Raw genomic sequence first — 18,051 nt, 5'->3', positions numbered from 1 at the left:
ATTTAATTATGTCGCGGAACCCCACAATCATGGGTTGTTTAAACAAAAGTTGGAGGGCAAACACCGAACATTTTTAATCAGACGCGCAACTCTACAGTTGCAAATAAAATTGCAACAGAATTAACTCTTGAAATTACAAACTTAAATTTTAATTTCAATCCAAAAACGACTCTCGTCATGATAAACGATAAGTATTTAATAAAAATTAAGCAAAAGTGTAAACATTTGCACTATCTTATACAAATACCTAAATGGAATGGAACTTTTACTCCGTGCGTTTATAACCCCTCAGCCTTAAGAGTGAAATTTTGCAATGCGACCAAGGTGCGGAATTCTTAACCTTATGGGTAAGCAAATCTGTAATTTGACACACATATGCTTATTTCTTTCTTTTGATCCCGGTTATTATCTTCACCTATCTGGAGACGAACCTGCGGTGCGCTTTTTACCTCATCATCATGGATTAGGTAAGTCGAGCTTTAACGCGAAGCGATTCCCACCTGAACTCCGAAACATTTTTCAGCAGAATCTTATCCATATCGAAACACATTCAGTTGCCTGAATACTTTTGGATGTTACCTCACGATAGGTTTCCTCGCCATGAGAGCATCGCTGTCACTCGTTCCTTCTGGCTTATTTATATTTTGTAATGTAACACAACGTTTTCCGTCTGCGGAGGTACTTGTACTTGCGAAATGTTCCGATCTCTTATTTGCTAATGGGTTAATATCTGGAAGTTTTGTTTGTAGAGGACTCCGCCGTGTCATTCCGTTGTTACGAGTGTTTTGCTTGGATTGTATTTACCTGCCTATCCTTTTTTATTGGAGTTTATTATGTTTAATTTAGATACGACATGGTATTATTTTCGATAGACGACAATCCAAATCCATCCATTAAGAATGTGAAATGTACTGTGTAGTTCCCGACAAAAAAGAATAAAACCACTCCGTCTCTATCCCATGGATGTCATAAAAGGTGACTAAGGGTTAGGAATTATAAACTTGGGATCCCTTTTTAGGTGATGGGTTAGGAGCCTGTCACTTTTTTTGAATCTCAATTCCATCATTTAGCCAAACAGCTGAACGTGGCCTATCAATCTTTATAAGACTTATGTCTCTGTCTGCCCCGCAAGGGATATAGACGTGACTATATGTATGTATAATTTGAACACAGTCATGGGTGGATGAGTCGTGAAGCAAGGCATCCTGGCAAAGAGTCAGGTCAAGATTACTCGAAACCGCCTAGCGTGCATGAAGAGAGTTATGAATGTGGATAAAGCGAAGGAAGTATGCAGACATCGTGGCAAGTGGAAAGATGTAGTCACTGCCTACCCCTCCGGCAAAGAGGCGTGTTATTATTTGTTGTCCATCATTGATAATGATATTGCATTCGATACAATTCATCCATCAGATACGTTTAAAAGCTACAAAGATCATATTTAATTTCTGAAACCAACCGCAACTCAAAACTACTTCGTGACACGCGGTTATTACGCTGTCAGGGGAGTAGTATTAGTGTTGTCGTCGTTTCTAATGTCGACAGCCGGTTCCAATGAAATGATAGCCCTGAATTTAGGCTTACGACAAACATACGGCTCCTATAATAGAATTTCCAGAGTTTTTTGGGTAAATTTTTCAAACAACAGCAAATTTTCTGAACCAGTTTAGTTGATTAATTTTATTAGAAGTGACATAAATCTGGAGCTGATTATGTAGAATAATTTTTGCATCTCAAATTGAGCGATTGATTGATGCCAATTGTGTAAAACCATAAATTTATGTTCTACGACCATAATATAATAAATATCTATACATTTATTTCTATTTTAAAGTCAAGTAATTCAAAATGTACTACTAAGTATTTTTTCGGAGATGATAATCACATCCTTTGCTAAATGTCGAATTCAGGAGCTCACTGTCGCATCAATCTATGGTCAAACTTTAAATCCGAATATATAAACATGAGAGTCAAAGAAATGATGAAGCTATGGCAATAATTTACTCCAAATCCAACATAAAAATATGAAAAACATCTGCCGAAAATGAACTTTTTCATTAAAAGTTACCGTAGCTCATTTCAGTTAATCATTTCATTTCTGTTTTGTTTTGTTCTATCTACCAAGTCAGGCTTATAAAATACTTATTCTTTGAATATGAAGTAGGATCATGAAGTCTGACAGAAATTGGGATAGAATCGCAATAATATTTATATATACTTATATGTGATCTTTAAGAAAATATACCTAAAGATCACATATATTAACGTACAGCTTAAACCGCTGGGTGTGAAGATTTGAAATTTGGCATGGCAGAGAGGATTTTCCGCAATTTCATATAAATTGCTAAAATTTTCCACCCCCCTTTGGATAGGACGTAGATATTATTGAACAATATCGATGCAACAACTGATCGGTCAGACATACATTGAGACATTGAGACTTTCAAGCGCTGATACTAGGTGAATGCCCTTTAGCGCGTTTCGTAGGTAGGTACTATGATATGCTCAAATTTTTATTTGAATATGTGAAAAGTAGACTGGAAAATATTACGGAAATGAAATCATTTAGATACCTACGCCTTTTTTTTTTGTTTACGCGTTATCACTTTTTGGTCCGGGTACGTCTTTTTTTTCACGCCACGCCAATGCTACATATACAAATACCTGAATAATCTCAAAGGTAACTAGTGCCTATAAAAAAAATCGTACTTACACGCCAACCACAAAAAAAAATTAATGCTGTTATACATCATCAATTTAAGGGCCATAACTGAAGGTCTTTAGATAGAATCGAGTCGTTTCGCGTCGAAATGCGTATTAAGTCGGTATTTCCAGCCCTATATAGCCAATAAACATAAGATATGACGGAGTGGCCTACTCACTAAACATTTATGAGCGCTTGCGGCGAAACCAAAATGAATTCTTTTGGAAGAATTATGAGCTTCGGAAATGAGGTTGGTTGTTGAGTGTTTCTTTCACTTTGTTCAGGAAATTGGAAGCTTCTATTTGTCTTCTCATTATTTGTCAATGAAGGGGAAGACTTCTAAAGTTGAAATTCTAATAACTGTCGTTTTCTGAGTTTAAATTTCATCAACAGTTTACGTCGCCTTCAAAATTTGTTTTTTTTTTTTTTTAAAACATAATCAATGCAAAGCCAATCTCTGTCTTCTTAGAAGTAATGTATTGAGTTTATTTGTTTTTTCGACTCCCAAATAATATCTTGGCCTGCCCGTTGGAAGTCGTGAGCGTCCACCGTCTTCCTACAAATTGTTAAACCACACATTTTTACATTGACTAGGTATAGAGCATAAAAGGGAGATATTCTGCTTTTAACTGTGACTAGTTATATACTCAAATAACTTACCAGAACTTAGTTCTCTCATAAAAAAAAAGTAAATAAAGAATAACAATTTCTTAACAAAACCTAACAGAGGTCGCGTGGAAATCCCTCAAGCGGCGACATTAAGCCGTTTTTATGACTAAATCGTCGTAAAATGTTTTCCTTCATCAAATGCCAAGCGAGCTATGGTCAGAAAACATCTGGGAAATACCTACTACTTAGAGAACAACTTGTAAGAGACAGACTTGAAAAAATATAAATGTTTTACCTACCTACTAGCTTTTTTTCATAGGGTAGAAGATACCGTGTGGTTCCTGGCATTGTAAAAAAAAGATCCACTGCTTCCTATGGATGTCATGAGTGGCGAATACGGGAATAAGCACATTTAAGCTGCACTAGAATGCAGTTTTTACCATGATTAGGTTTCCTTGTAAAGGTGACAGAGGTCAGACCAGACGGGAGTAGCTTCGTGAAAAAAAAAAAACTGACTTTACCCACTCAATTACTATCTTAATTATTAACGCACCCCGGATTCCTTTCCAAAAAGATGAGTATTTAAACGGGACTCGAGACTGTTACACTCACAAGAGCAGAAATTGAAAAAACAAGTGTTACTGCTGTCCTTTTCTTTTAAATTTTAAGAATGAAGTAATCTAAGTATGTAAATTTGACTGATAACTACACTAAGCTATTTTTGACTTTACATAAAAAAATACTTTAGATATTACAATGAATACCTTACATTTTTTTATTTCCACAGTGTAGAGTTTATAAAATTAACATTCAGTTTTGAATCGTAACAAAATGAAAAATTGTCACACATTTCATTATTGACCCATATTCGAAGCAACGAAAAATAGCGACGCGCTACGTCCGCACGTGAGACTGCTTCCCTATTTTTCTCAGTAAAAATGTCGATTGAAATAAAATAAAAAACCGATTCGTGCCATCAGTAAAAATATAGGGGCGTATTTTGTTGGTGAGCCAATTCCTATTCAGTTTTATAGGTATGCATTTATCCTCAATAAAAATTCAGTGGCCAGTAAAATAACAATGCCGTTAATCGATATGCGAGGGGAGTTGCCTATGTTATTGTTGTCATTTCTCTCTCATCAGGGTGTAGCGATGTTTGGGCTCCACCATCCCCAAAGGGAAGATTTTCCTCCAAGCTAGGTGATAAAGACGATAACGATAACAAAGATTATTTATGCTCAAATCCAAAAAAACCTTGCTTCCGCGATTTAGCATACTCTCTGTGATTGATTGACGGCGTAGCATTCCTTGCTGTTATTGGCTGATGGTGAGTCACGTAGAGATGTCTCCACAAGAGTTAATATTTTTTAAAGCATCTTGATGACGGTCTGAATGGAATGGAATGTGGATGACGCGAAAGAAGTATGCAGAGATCGTGGAAATGGAGAGATATAATAAATTTTTTTGCTTCTCTTCCAGGTGAAAGGCGTCATTGTATGCAATGGTTAAAATAAATTAAAGATTAAATTTTCTACTCTATAGCTGAATTGTGCAGAATGCCTTATGGTACTTTATTTGACTAGGAGTTCTGAAAAAAAAGATAGGGTATCTTTAATCTTGGATAAATAAAAAAAGTGGGGTTTGTGAGAAACTACATTGGACGCGGAAGAAGATGCGAATATTTACCTAAAGCAAACTGCATAATTTTTGATTTAACGGCAAACCTCTTTTTATTCTTGACTATAAAAAATACTTGAATTTAGTTGTAGAGATAGGAAAATGTAATTAGAAAATTACCGTTTGAAAACATAATTAAATAAAAGAAACTTTAATTTTGTTTTATAAAAAATTTATTATTAGTACCTACCTTCGAAATTTCAAAAGTTAAATCATCGACATCTTGTGAAAATTATTTGCAATCCAGTTAATTTAAAGCAAACAAAGGTCGGTATTAATTGCCTACATTAATCAGCCGTAAATACCATAAAGTATTTTAACACCTGTTAATATAAAAACAAGATGAAATATTGCAATAACGAAGCGCGACGCGTATTCGTAAAATTTACTGATATTTTTTCACAGTTATTTTATTTGTGACGGATACGTGGTCGCAGGTGCGGAACAGGTATTTTTGAAGACCTTACCGCTCGGGACTCAATTCACGAGTTATCTATCGTATTCCTGTTATATTTCCCGCTCTTTTTAGATAGAATTATATCTTCGCTCAAAGGAAACCGCAGACCAAATTGGTTTTAGAACGAGCGCTCTAAAAGCAGTGAAATGCAGCTCTAAAAATGTTTTTAGAGCTCATATTTTTTCCTTCGCTAGTTAAGTTTCATTTGTAGCAGCTAGGTAGTTTAATGTTGTTTTAGAACTCAGGTAATTTCGTTTTGTACCTAAGTTACTTATATTTGTATGAGTTAGGTAAGTATTTAAGGGCTAACTGTATTTATTTCAATAAATTTTACCAAAAGTCCTTACGCGTTTAGCTTGTATGAAGAGAGTAGTTTCGAACACCCAATTTTGGGAGAAAATAAGAGAAAAGTGTGGCAAGTGGTAAGATGTAGTCTCTCCCTGCCATCCGGGAAATGAACGTGATTTTGTTTTTTTTAGAAGCAGCTCAGTTTGGAAGCCGGCCCATGTCAAGTTGTAATACAAGACACTCTTTAAAGTCGCCACACAGAGGCGCGGCGGACCGGCCGCGCGGTCCAAGCGCAAGTTCATGTTTCTATTTGATGTACAGAGTTCAAAGAGTTTCTTAGATTACAATCTGGCTGGGCCCTGCTTCTGACCTGCTTTTGGTATGCTCAGGCATTTCCGATTATCAACATGAACTCATTATTTATGAAAACAGACAGCCCCGCAATCCTCATAGCTAATATCACGAATTCTACCAAATATTTTAGGGTTAACACCATAGAAATCGGAATAATGTAAGACAATAGAAATGCCATACTTATTTTACTTGAAACTATAGGAGTGACGACGTCATCCAGTTTTCTGTGCAGTTGTAAAGCAGACAAATAAGTGACATGTATTAAAATAAAACGTTTAAGTTGTGGTGTAAAGTGACGTAAAGGACGTAAGTGACTGTGCTATGGACGCTGCGCTGAAGCTTTTTTTATATGAAATAATGTTACTGCGCATCCCAGAAGTGTAAAATTCTAGGGGCTACTTATTTGCCTGGTGTTATACTTATTACTTTTAATTTTTTCTTTTAGTGCCGCTTCGTCAAATTTTTGAAGCTGTGCGTGTAAGAGCGTCCTGTACCTACTCAAGTGAAACCAATCTTTAGGTTCTTGAGCCACGAAAATTTTTACCATTCGGGTTTACGTTTTGTTTAACAAGCTAAAGAATACAGAACCTTTCCCCTCCTTTCGCTTTAATGACTTGTTATGCGAACATAAATTATACGTAAATATCATTATGCTATTAACTCTTAGTATATTTGGACTATTTTTCTTTTAAATTTAATATTGACCGATGCACCTTTTTTTCTGTGAGAAAATTCAGCCTTTTCTGTAATTTCACATTATTCCGAGATCTATGACTTACGCGGTGGAGGTAAACTGGCAACCCTAGCCCTCATATTGATGCGTAGCAGATTTTGCTCCATTGTCCAAAACAATAGCCCTATTATACCGCTAAATTGAATGAATAATTAAACCAGCGTTGCGTGCATAGGCCTACGGTCGCAGCCTAATTAATAGCATTATGCGAATATCGACGTTGGTTTAGGTAAGATGTTGGTAAACTATATCTACATCTATGTATACTATTATATAAAGCTGAAGAGCTTGTTTGTTTATCTGTTAGAACGCGCTAATCTCAAGAACTACTGGTTCGAATTGAAAAATATTTTTTGCGTTGAATAGACCATTTATCGAGGAAGGCTTTATGCTATATAACATCACGCTGCAACTATAAGGAGCAAAGAGATAATGGAATATGTGAAAAAAACGGGGAAAATTATTCATTCTTGAGGGCTTCAATGATGCCCAAAATAACTATTCCACGCGGGCGAAGTCGTGGGCACAGCTAGTACCTTATATAATTTATCACGTCTTTATTTACTTACGAGGTAGACAGAGTTAAGCTGTTGAGATTCAGACGGTTCGTCCAATCCATCTTACCTACTTATAAATAAAAGGTGCCGGGAACCACACGACACACGGTGAGGATGCAACCGGGACTAAAGCCAGGAGGCAGAATGTGGATGAGTATCTATGTAAGTGGAAAGATGAAGTCTTTGCCTATTGCCTACCTACCCCTACATGACAATGGTGTTATTTTACGTATTAATGTAGTGTGTGCCGTGTGGACCCGGCACCATTACAAAAAAGAATAGGACCACTCCATCTCTTTCCCACGGTTGTCATAAAAGGCGACTAAGGGATAGGCTTATAAACTTGGGATTCCTCTTTTAGGCGATGGGCTAGCAAACTCTCACTATTCGAATCTCAATTCTATCACAAAGCCAAACAGCTGAGCGTGGCCTATCAGTCTTTTCAGGACTGGTGGCTCTGTCTACCCCGCTAGGGATATAGACGTGAACATATGTATGTATGTATGTAGTGTGTATAATCATATCCTCAAATACGTGTATCGATAAATTTTCCATTTTCCGCGCAGGTAAACCCATTTTGGCTGGTGAAAATAGCGTTGATTCAATATGGCGGACTTTATTAATTGCATCATGTTTCGTTGTACAGTGAGAAGCAGATAAAGCTGACCATTCAATTATAAAAGCAGCGACAGTGTTTTGCGCGATAAAAACGGCGTAGCGCGTGTCATGCTGTGGGGGCTTATCTATACTAATATTATAAAGCTGAAGAGTTCGTTTGTTTGAACGCGCTAATCTGAGGAACTACTGGTTCGAATTGAAAAATTCTTTTTGTGTTGAATAGATCATTTATCGAGGAGGGCTTTAGGCAATATAACATCACGCTGCAACTATTAGGAGCGAAGAAATAATGAAAATGTGAAGAAAAAACGGAGAAAATTATTTGTCCTTGAGGGCTTCAACAATGCCCAAAATAACTATTCCACGCGGACGAAGTCGCGAGCACAGCTAGTAAAAGATACACAGATACATACATAGTTACTCTTTTATCTCATAAAGGTTAGGGAAAACCAACCTACAGAGGACTGAAAGGCTTAATTCAGCTGCATGGCTTAATAATGGAATCATGAGAAGAATCCCGAATTTGACGGCCTCTGTGGCGCAGCGGTAGTGCGCTTGTCTGTGTCACCGGAGGTCTCGAGTTCAAATCCCGGCCAGGGCATGATGAGAAACGAACTTTCTCTGATTGGCCTGGCTCTGAACAGGGAGAGAAGTAACTGGCACCTACTATGTTTGTGTATGTTTTCTTTGCTACCAGCGTAGTAACATTAATTGAATGTTTATTTATACATATATATTGCTAATTAGCCTTCAATCACGACAAACACGGAACGGAGTTGCGAGTGGTCCTATTTCAAAGTTCCGGGAACCACACGGCAATTTTACTTTTTAAATAAGCCCATAGTAACTCACGAAAATCATTATTGGTGAGACAAATATTGTCATACTTAATCGACCCAGTAATCCGAGCAAAAAATTTACCACTAACCACGTGAAAAGTAATAAAAGATTTTTCTTCCATTACTTGTAAATAATTTAGGTGCCTTCGGGACCATACGTCATTCCCTAACAGTTTGAGACAAGGGTAGAATTAAATGTGTATGAGTATTTATAGCGTGGGGGTAGTTACACGCACGTAAATAATAATGTGTGAACATAAATTTTGTTGGACGGGACATGTAAATTATTAATTAGCAGATTTTTTTTATTAAAGGTTTAGGTGTGTTGGACGTTTGATGTCTATCAGTTTGATGCAAGTTTTTGCTTCACATCAAAGCTTTATGTGAAACAAAAACTTATTACTTAATTTCAATTTCGGAAAATCGCGTTTTCTCTGAAATTCTGAAATCGGTATTTACAGCGATTTTTTTTTAAATTTGTTTTTGAAATAAGCAATTTAATTTGACTTCTTTGGGGATTTTTGCATGTTCACATAATTTCTATTGATACGATGAACCTTCGCTTTTACAAGACCGACTTCATGACTTTTTAAATTTTAAATAGGTACCTACCTTCAATGGTATATAAAATGTTTAACATTTGATATGAATTATGGAAAACTATTCCACAAATAATTTTAAAAAATTGGTTATTGTTTAAAAAACACTGTATTTTACATGTGACTGGAAACAAAACATAAAGCCAAAGATGACCCAGAATCGCCAGAATGACTGAAAAAAACTGGTTAGGAAATTCGACGTTAATAACTGATATTTAGGAATATTTGATGTATGGAATTAGGAATATTCCCCTCCGGGAAAGAGGCGTGATTTTATGTATGTATGTATGTATTTGGGTTGCTTGAACTGGGCATAAAATATTTGTTTAGAACCACAAAGGAGGCTGTTTACACACAAAATTCGTTGCTCGCATCGTGTCCTGACACAAACTAATTGCAAACAATATAATATTCGTTCGCCCTTCGGAATGAGACCTCAGAGGTATGGTGCAACTGTAAACAGTGCTGTGAAAAAATGTTTTTTTTTCATTAGCCTTGTCAATAATTTCTGTACACCCTGGTTTTTTGAGTTGCTTAAATACATCCTATGACCTTCTTTGCTTATTTCCAAATTATCTTTCTTCTTCACATCTTAATGAAATGTTGCGCAGACGCCTAAGCAAGGTTTGCATGCTTCAATCAACTGAGACTAGTCTTTGGTGACATGCCCTTTTCAGTACTTCTATTGAAAGGGGCATACTATACTTTTAATATCTAGAAAAGGAACTGTTCCTGTGGAATATGCGGGTACCAACAATTAAAACGAGCTAAGCCTCTACGGAAGCAGACAATTTTCATACATTTTTCGTTAAAAATAAATTGATAAAGTATATAGTTAATAGCAAAATTAGTTCATTATGGCATCAGTTAATATATTTCGCGTTTTCCACTTATAGCTTAAAATTAATTAAATAAATTTTCAACATAAAGACGTATCAGGCTTTATTTCAGTACCTAAAGAAATAGTGATTATACAATTGTTTAATTTTTTTTGGCGCTAACAGTGGAGCCCAACCCTACTTTACCGTAAATTCGTTTTCAAGAAAAAATGCTTCGGAGCGTAATGGCGCCGGGCACGAACGCTATGTAAACTCCGGTTCATTAATTAGAGTAATACTTATGAGTATTTTGTGTTGAACAATGGGATCACGTAATGAGAAAGTTAAGGATAAAATAGTATCAGTTTTATTAAAAGTACCTTCTTCAGTTGTTCTATTGCCGAGTGGTTACTGGCACCAAAAGAAAAAAAAAAGAATAGGACCACTCTATCTCTTTCCCATTGATGTCGTAAAAGGCGACTAAGGGATGTGCTTATAAATTTGGGATTCATCTTTTGGGCGATGGGCTAGCAACCTGTCACTCTTTGAATCTCAATTCTATCATTAAGCCAAATGAACGTGGCCTATTGGTTTTTTCGAGACTGTTCGCCTTGTCTATCCCGCAAGGGATATCGATGTGTTTATATGAATGGCTTCATTTTCGTGAGAATTTAGGTCTATCTTGACTCTATGAAAGACCACTAGTTAACTTGGATGAGCTACAATTCGTTGCAAAACTTTTTCCAAAATACTTATGTTAGGTGATGTCATTTATTAGATAGGTAGTATTAATTCATTGATACTTCATCATTTCTATATACCTACATATTTATCAGAAACCAAAAAGATTCTATGCAAGAAGATCATGAGATGGCTAGCGACAGGGCGAAGCGAGTAACTAAATGAATAAATACTTCTACTAACTAAGTAGTACCTACTTTTCGTTTAAATGTAACATAGGAAGAGGAATGTAATATTAATTAAACACAAAGATTATTCAAATCTTAAAAATACTTATTTTTAAATATTATACCTTTATTAAAATCCTATACAGTACAAACGCGGTTATAGAAAGTATGTTTGCTCATTCACATACTTATCTAAAAAGGTGATAACGTGGTAAGGTGTAAGAACCGTATTTATTGCGGTTTGAAAACAGACTCCCAGTAAATAGGTCTATAGCTCATTTTGGCGTAGAATACCTTATTGTATGCAATTAATTTGTGTCAGTTCCGGACCGAATGCGAGCCAACCTACTTATATTGTGCGACGCTAACAAGGGAATTTTGTGAGAAAAGATTATATTATTATTTGCAATGACTTTGATACATCATCGTCCCTAGTTAAAAGCGTGAAAGCTCGAGCGTTCGATTTTCAAAAAAGCGTGACGGTTCCAAGTTGTACTGGTTTGATTCCTAACGGGGCCATAATGCTCAATTTTTTTTTCTGATGCTCTTACAGTAAGGAAAAACATACATACATAAAATCACGCCTCTTTCCCTGAGGGGTAGGCAGAGACTACCTCTTTCCACTTGCCACGATCTCTGCACACTTCCTTCGCTTCATCCACATTCATAACTCTCTTCATGCAAGCTCGGTCGTTTCGGGTACTTTTGACCTGACCCTTTTTCAGGACGTCCTTTATTCTTATAAAGACATATTGTATAATTAAGTAAGTAAAAACATCGTGAGGAAACCTATATATGTATGTAGGCAGCTGAACGTATAAACAAGATCCATTATTAGGTTACCTTACTAGGTTGCTGAGATCAAACATACCCAATCCAGTATCGTGGTCATAGGCACACCTCGATCTCTTTTTCATACACGTAAGGCTGTAATCGTGATTATCACCAAAAGTAAGAAAATAAATGTAGATACGCACATACATATAGTCACGTCTTTATCCCTTGTGGGGTAGACAGAGCCAACAGTCTCGAAAAGACTGAAAGGCCACGTTCAGGTGTATGACTTCCTGGGGGAATTGAGATACAAAAAGTGACAGGTTAATAGCCCATCGCCAACAAAAGGAATCCCAAGTTTATAAGCCTATACCTTAGTCGCTTTTTACGACATCCATGGGTAAGGTATAGGAGTGGATCTATTTCTAAAGTGCTGGAGACCACAGAATAGAATAGATTTATTTTCAAAATTGGATACAAGGTATCACTTATTGACGACACAGGACAAAAGTAAGAACAACGTGTTAAATAGATAAATAAATAAAAAAACGTGTTATAAACGAAATTTATCTTCGTAATGATAAAAATTAACTAAATAGTAATATTCTATTATAATTAAAATCCTCGAACCTCACATATTCACAGAGTCTAAACCATCGTTTACATTTAGACATAACCAATAAACATAGTGGTGAGCAGTCGAGCGAAAAAGGATCAAAGCCAGTTTATATTAAAACGGACGCCCACGTAACGGGTTGTTGTGTGTTTGGTCCAAGTTACAAACTGCACACACATACACATACACATATCATCACGTCTATATCCCTTACGGGGTAGACAGAGCCAACAGTCTTGAAAAGACTGAATGGCCACGTTCAGCTATTTGGCTTAATGATAGAATTGAGATTCAAATAGTGATAGGTTGCTAGCCCATCGCCTAAAAAAGAATCCCAAGTTTGTAAGCCTATCCCTTAGTCGCCTTTTACGACATCCATAGGAAAGAGATGGAGTGGTCCTATTCTTCTTTTTATTGGTGCCGGGAACCACACGGCACTAACTGTCTACTTTAATACCATATTATTTACTTTACTTACTTTCTGTAGCATTAATCTATTGTGTCCTACAGATTACATTTCTTAAAACATACATATATAAAATCACGCCTCTTTCCCGGAGGGGTAGGCAGAGACTACCTCTTTCCACTTGCCACGATCCCTGCATACTTCCTTTGCTTCATCCACATTCATAACTCTCTTCATGCAAGCTCGGTGGTTTCGGGTACTTTTGACCTGACCCTTTACCAGGACGTGAAATTTCTTAAAATAACGGCTAAATTAATACTGATATCACATGACTATTATATTTTCTTTCTCATTCCTAACCTAAGATTTGTTTTCAGGGTCAGGATAATAATAATGCTATTACGTATTTTCCCAGTTGATTTTTCGTCACTGAGGGTGAATGGGAAGAAATACAACATTTGTTTTACATGACACTTATAAGTTGTTCCGATTTAGTCCTTACCACGTCCTTACCTTTGAAAGAAGTCTGCTTTTGGCTGCAATGAAGCTACAACTATACAGTTTTATTTTGAAACACCTCTTATTAACATTTAAAATTTAACTATACTTAAAACTTACAAATTGAACTTAGTGGTAGAAGTAATGAAAACTTGTATCAGTAACTAGATAGTCTTGTTACAATCTAAAATTAAAACACAGTAATAGAAAAATCACTATTTGAATCTAAATTCTATCATTAGGCTTAATAGCTGAACGTGGCCATTCAGGCTTTTTAAGACTGTTGGCTCTGTCTACCCCGCAAGGGATATAGACGTGGCCATATGTATGTATGTATAGAAGAAAATCAGATTATTCTATCATTAAGCCAAACAGCTAAACCTGGCCATTCAGTTTTTCAAGACTCTGTCTACCCCGCAAGGATTATAGGCGTGATGATATGTATGTATTTTTATCGCTAATTGCCAATCGCTCATCTCATAACTTGGCCCACAAATAAATCGCCAGTAATGAAATCAACGCGCTCGATGAATCGGCTAACACCACCGGCTGCACCTTTATGACACAGTGTAAATGATTTACCTGTTAGTTGTGGTTACTGAAATAGACGTGATTATATGTTATGTTATATATATTTTCCATATATACTATATACCAACGTGCTCATTTACATTATCCTTCTATATTTGCTTAGTAAACCTGCTTCCATTTGTCCTTTCCACACGATCAAATAATCTAAGCATTTGCTTTTCTATTCTCCTTACTATATATTTTTTCTTCTAAAATATTTCATCTTACGAAAATTACATTATTTAGAATTAACACACGCTGTTATATTCAATTCAAACGGAAGAGAAGTCCTGCGGGAAAGCTAGTCAAATATTGAACTTATAACATACATACATATGGTCATGTTTATATCCCTTGCGGGGTCGACAGAGCCAACAGTCTTGCAAAGACTGAATGGCCACGTTCAGCTATTTGGCTTAATGATATAATTGAGATTCAAATTGAGACAGGTTGCTGACCCATCGCCGAAAAATAGAATCCCAAGTTTGTAAGCCTATCCCTTAGTCACCTTTTACGATATCCGTGGGAAAGAGATAGAGGGGTCCTATTCTTTTTTTTTTTCTAATGGTGTCGGAATCCACACGGCACTTATAACGATGGGAACAAAATGGCGGATGGGTTATTTTTCGTAGGCCGGCTCATTTATCATACATATTTTGGGTCAGACTTCCGTTGCTTTTTGTCGGGTATTAACTTCAACCTCTTTTTTCTATGTGTTATGATGAAATTGTTGACGTAGGCGTAGATTAAATGATAATAAAATGAGAGAGGGAGTACTGTTGTTCATTATGTTAGGTTACATATATATAGAACTAGACGACCCGCCCCGGCTTCGCATGGGTGCAATGCTGATGCTAAATACACTACAGGAAAACTGTGACCATTTATTTTATTTTTATAACAAAAAATATCAGTATTTCTCCACTATTTAATGGATGTTATTATACATATTAACCTTCCTCTTGAATCACTCTATCTATTGAAAAAAACCGCATCAAAATCCGGTGCGTAGTTTTCAAGATTTAAGCATACAAAGGGACATAGGGACAGAGATAACGACTTTGTTTTATACTATGTAGTGATAAGTTCTTAATGACGTTAAGTTAATTCGTAGTTATCCTATTTTGGTAGTTTGCGAATTTGATGTATTTGACCAATTGGACCTCTTTCTGGACAAGTAGACAGAGTCTACATTTCACTGGTAGATCTAAATAACATACATACATACATGTGGTGACGTCTATATCCCTTGCGGGGTAGACAGAGCCAACAGTCTTGAAAAGACTGAATGGCCATGTTCAGCTATTTGTCTTAATGATAGAATTGATATTCAAATAGTGACAGGTTACTAGCCCCACGCCTAAAAAAGAATCCCAAGTTTGTAAGCCTATCTCTTAGTCGCCTTTACGATATCCATGGTAAAGAGATGGAGTGATCCTGTTCTTTTTTGTATTGGTGCCGGGAACCACACGGCACTAATCTTAATAACTACGCACTGCTATGATTTCTAAAGCTGAATCCTTGTTCCAGGGAGGTGTGGTGAAGGGAGCCCTTGCGAGCAGCTCTGCCGGGAGCTCCACGACGGCACGTACGAGTGCGGCTGCGGCCCTGGGTTTGTTCTCCACGTCGATGGCTACGGCTGTCTTGGTATGTATGTACTGCCGGGAACCACACGGCACATGTTCAAGATATCGATCTTCAACATGTGCCGGGCGGTTCCCGGCACCAACACAAAAAAGAATAGGACCACTCCATCTTTTTATCATGGATGTCGTGAAAGGCGACTAAGGGATAGGCTTACAAACTTGGGATTCATTATTAGGCGATGGGCTAGCAACCTGTCACTATTTGAATCTCAATTCTATCATTAAGCCAAATAGCTGAAGGTGGGCATTCAGTCTTTTCTAGACTGTTGGCGCTGTCTACCCCGCAAGGGATATGGACGTGACCATATGTATATATGTATCTTCAACATGAGCATTTATCATTCTCATGGTGTTAGTCCCGGTTGCATCCCCACCCGCGTCAGGAATATGAGCGAGGGCAGCTCATGCTCCTGGCAACGAAGCGGTAGGCGACGGCACCGTGTGGTTTTAGTGGGTTCGTGCCCCACACAACCCGTCCGGCTTCTCGTAGCCGGCCGGGTAGACGAAGGTCTTTCCATACGTAAAAAAAAAGTTTGCATCCCCACCTCAAGCTATTTAACTGACTAACGAGGTAACTGTTTTTTAAACATGCAACTCGACTTTATTCTGGTTTTATATATTGATGTAGTTTTTTTTTAATCTTACAATGTTCAAAAATAGTTTTTTTTTAATCAATAATGTTCCTTTGGTAGTATTAAATGAAGGGTTTCTCTAATCATTAAAATAATGTTAAAACATAAAAATTATCTACTTCTGACTATAGTAATATGTCATGTAATATGAGATCAGGTTTATATACCAACTTTACAGAATACTTAAATATAATATCGAACATACATATGTACATATGTCGCGTCTATATCCCTTGCGGGGTAGACATAGCCAACAGTCTTTAAAGGACTGAATGGCCACGTTCAGCTAATTGGTTTACCTTTTACGACATCCATGGGAAAGAGATGGAGTGATCCAATTCTTTTTTGTATTGGCGCCGGGCATCACACGGCACTACATACTATCGAATACGTACATAATATCGAAGTTCGTTATAAAGTTTATAACCTCTCCACAGAGCTTAACGCAACAAAAACAACAGACCCGTCAACCGACACAGAAGAAGATGTGTTATATCAGAAAGACGTTTCTTTCTCCGCCGAGCTAGAAGTGGCTCCGTCCAATAGGAATAAGTCTACTCTAAGAGATAAACATATCGAGAAACAAACAGCACTGCCAGAGAAACAAAACTATACGTATACTGGCGAGAGGAGTAAAGAAGTTGACGGATTGAAAAGTTTGATAGAAGATGGTGTTAGTAAGATCGATATTAACATCATAGCTGACGGGCACGAGTTTGAAGCTAGTGAATTGAAGGTGACGACGCTTGGGCCCAGTTTAGAACAAAAGGTGAGTGGAATATTGACGGCCTCTGTGGCGCAGCGGTAGTCCGCTTGTCTGTGTCACCAGAGGTCCCGGGTTCGAATCCCGGCCAGGGCATGATGAGAAACGAACTTTCTCTGATTGACCTGGGTCTTGGATGTTTATCTATATAAGTATTTATTATAAAATATAGTATCGTTGAGTTAGTATCTCGTAACACAAGTCTCGAACTTACTTCGAGGCTAACTCAATCTGTGTAATTTGTCCCGTATATATTTATTTATTATTTATTATTATATCTTCTCGCCTGCTTTTAGTGTATCTACCGTTACCACGTAGCGTGACACGCGCGACGCCGTATTTATCGCGCTGATATCTATCGCTGTTCCGGTTGCGTCATAATAAAAAGCGAAACAGCGATAGTTTTTTGTTTTGTGATGTTAACGGTGTTTTAAATTTACGATTTTTGCTAAATCCGATTGTAAACATAATTATTGATCAAAATTGTTTGATAAAGTATTGTATGTCTCAGTTAGTAAACATATCTGAAGCCAATAAGCGATACTTTGTATCCAATTTGACAATAAATACATAGATACATACATTATGTATACATAGATACATACATTATGTAATCACGACTATATCTCATGCGGGGTAGACAGAGCCAACAATCTTAAAAAGACTGATAGGCCACGTTCAGCTGCTTGGCTTAATGATAGAATTGAGACTCAAATAGTGACAGGTTAGCTAGCTCATCGCCTAAAAGAAGAATCCCAAGTTTAAAAGCCTATCCATTAGTCGCCTTTCACGACATCCATGGTAACGAGATGGATTAGTCCTATTCTTTTTCATTAGTGCCGGGAACCACACGGCACATAAAAAAATCTATTATTTCTTCAGGTACCCGGCGCAACTGTGTCACCCCCATGGACGGCCGCGGTGGAAACCTGCGATTGTGGCTGTGACAGTCGTTGTTCCTGCCCTCTACCATCGAAATGCAAATCAG

The 18,051-nt window shown here is 37.1% G+C and overlaps 1 non-coding gene across 1 annotated transcript; it reads left to right on the top strand.

The window, feature by feature from the left end:
* Positions 1–15,546: 15,546 nt before the first annotated feature.
* Positions 15,547–18,051, top strand: LOC106138471 (uncharacterized). Its single transcript, XR_009657411.1, has 3 exons — positions 15,547–15,669; positions 16,738–17,069; positions 17,946–18,051. It is a non-coding gene; the product is annotated as an uncharacterized LOC106138471 (transcript).

This window comes from Amyelois transitella, chromosome 26 (assembly GCF_032362555.1).
Source record: "Amyelois transitella isolate CPQ chromosome 26, ilAmyTran1.1, whole genome shotgun sequence".
NCBI classification, from domain to species: domain Eukaryota; kingdom Metazoa; phylum Arthropoda; class Insecta; order Lepidoptera; family Pyralidae; genus Amyelois; species Amyelois transitella.
The sequence above is the reverse complement of the archived record's forward strand: the minus strand, read 5'-3'. Positions and strand labels throughout refer to the sequence as shown.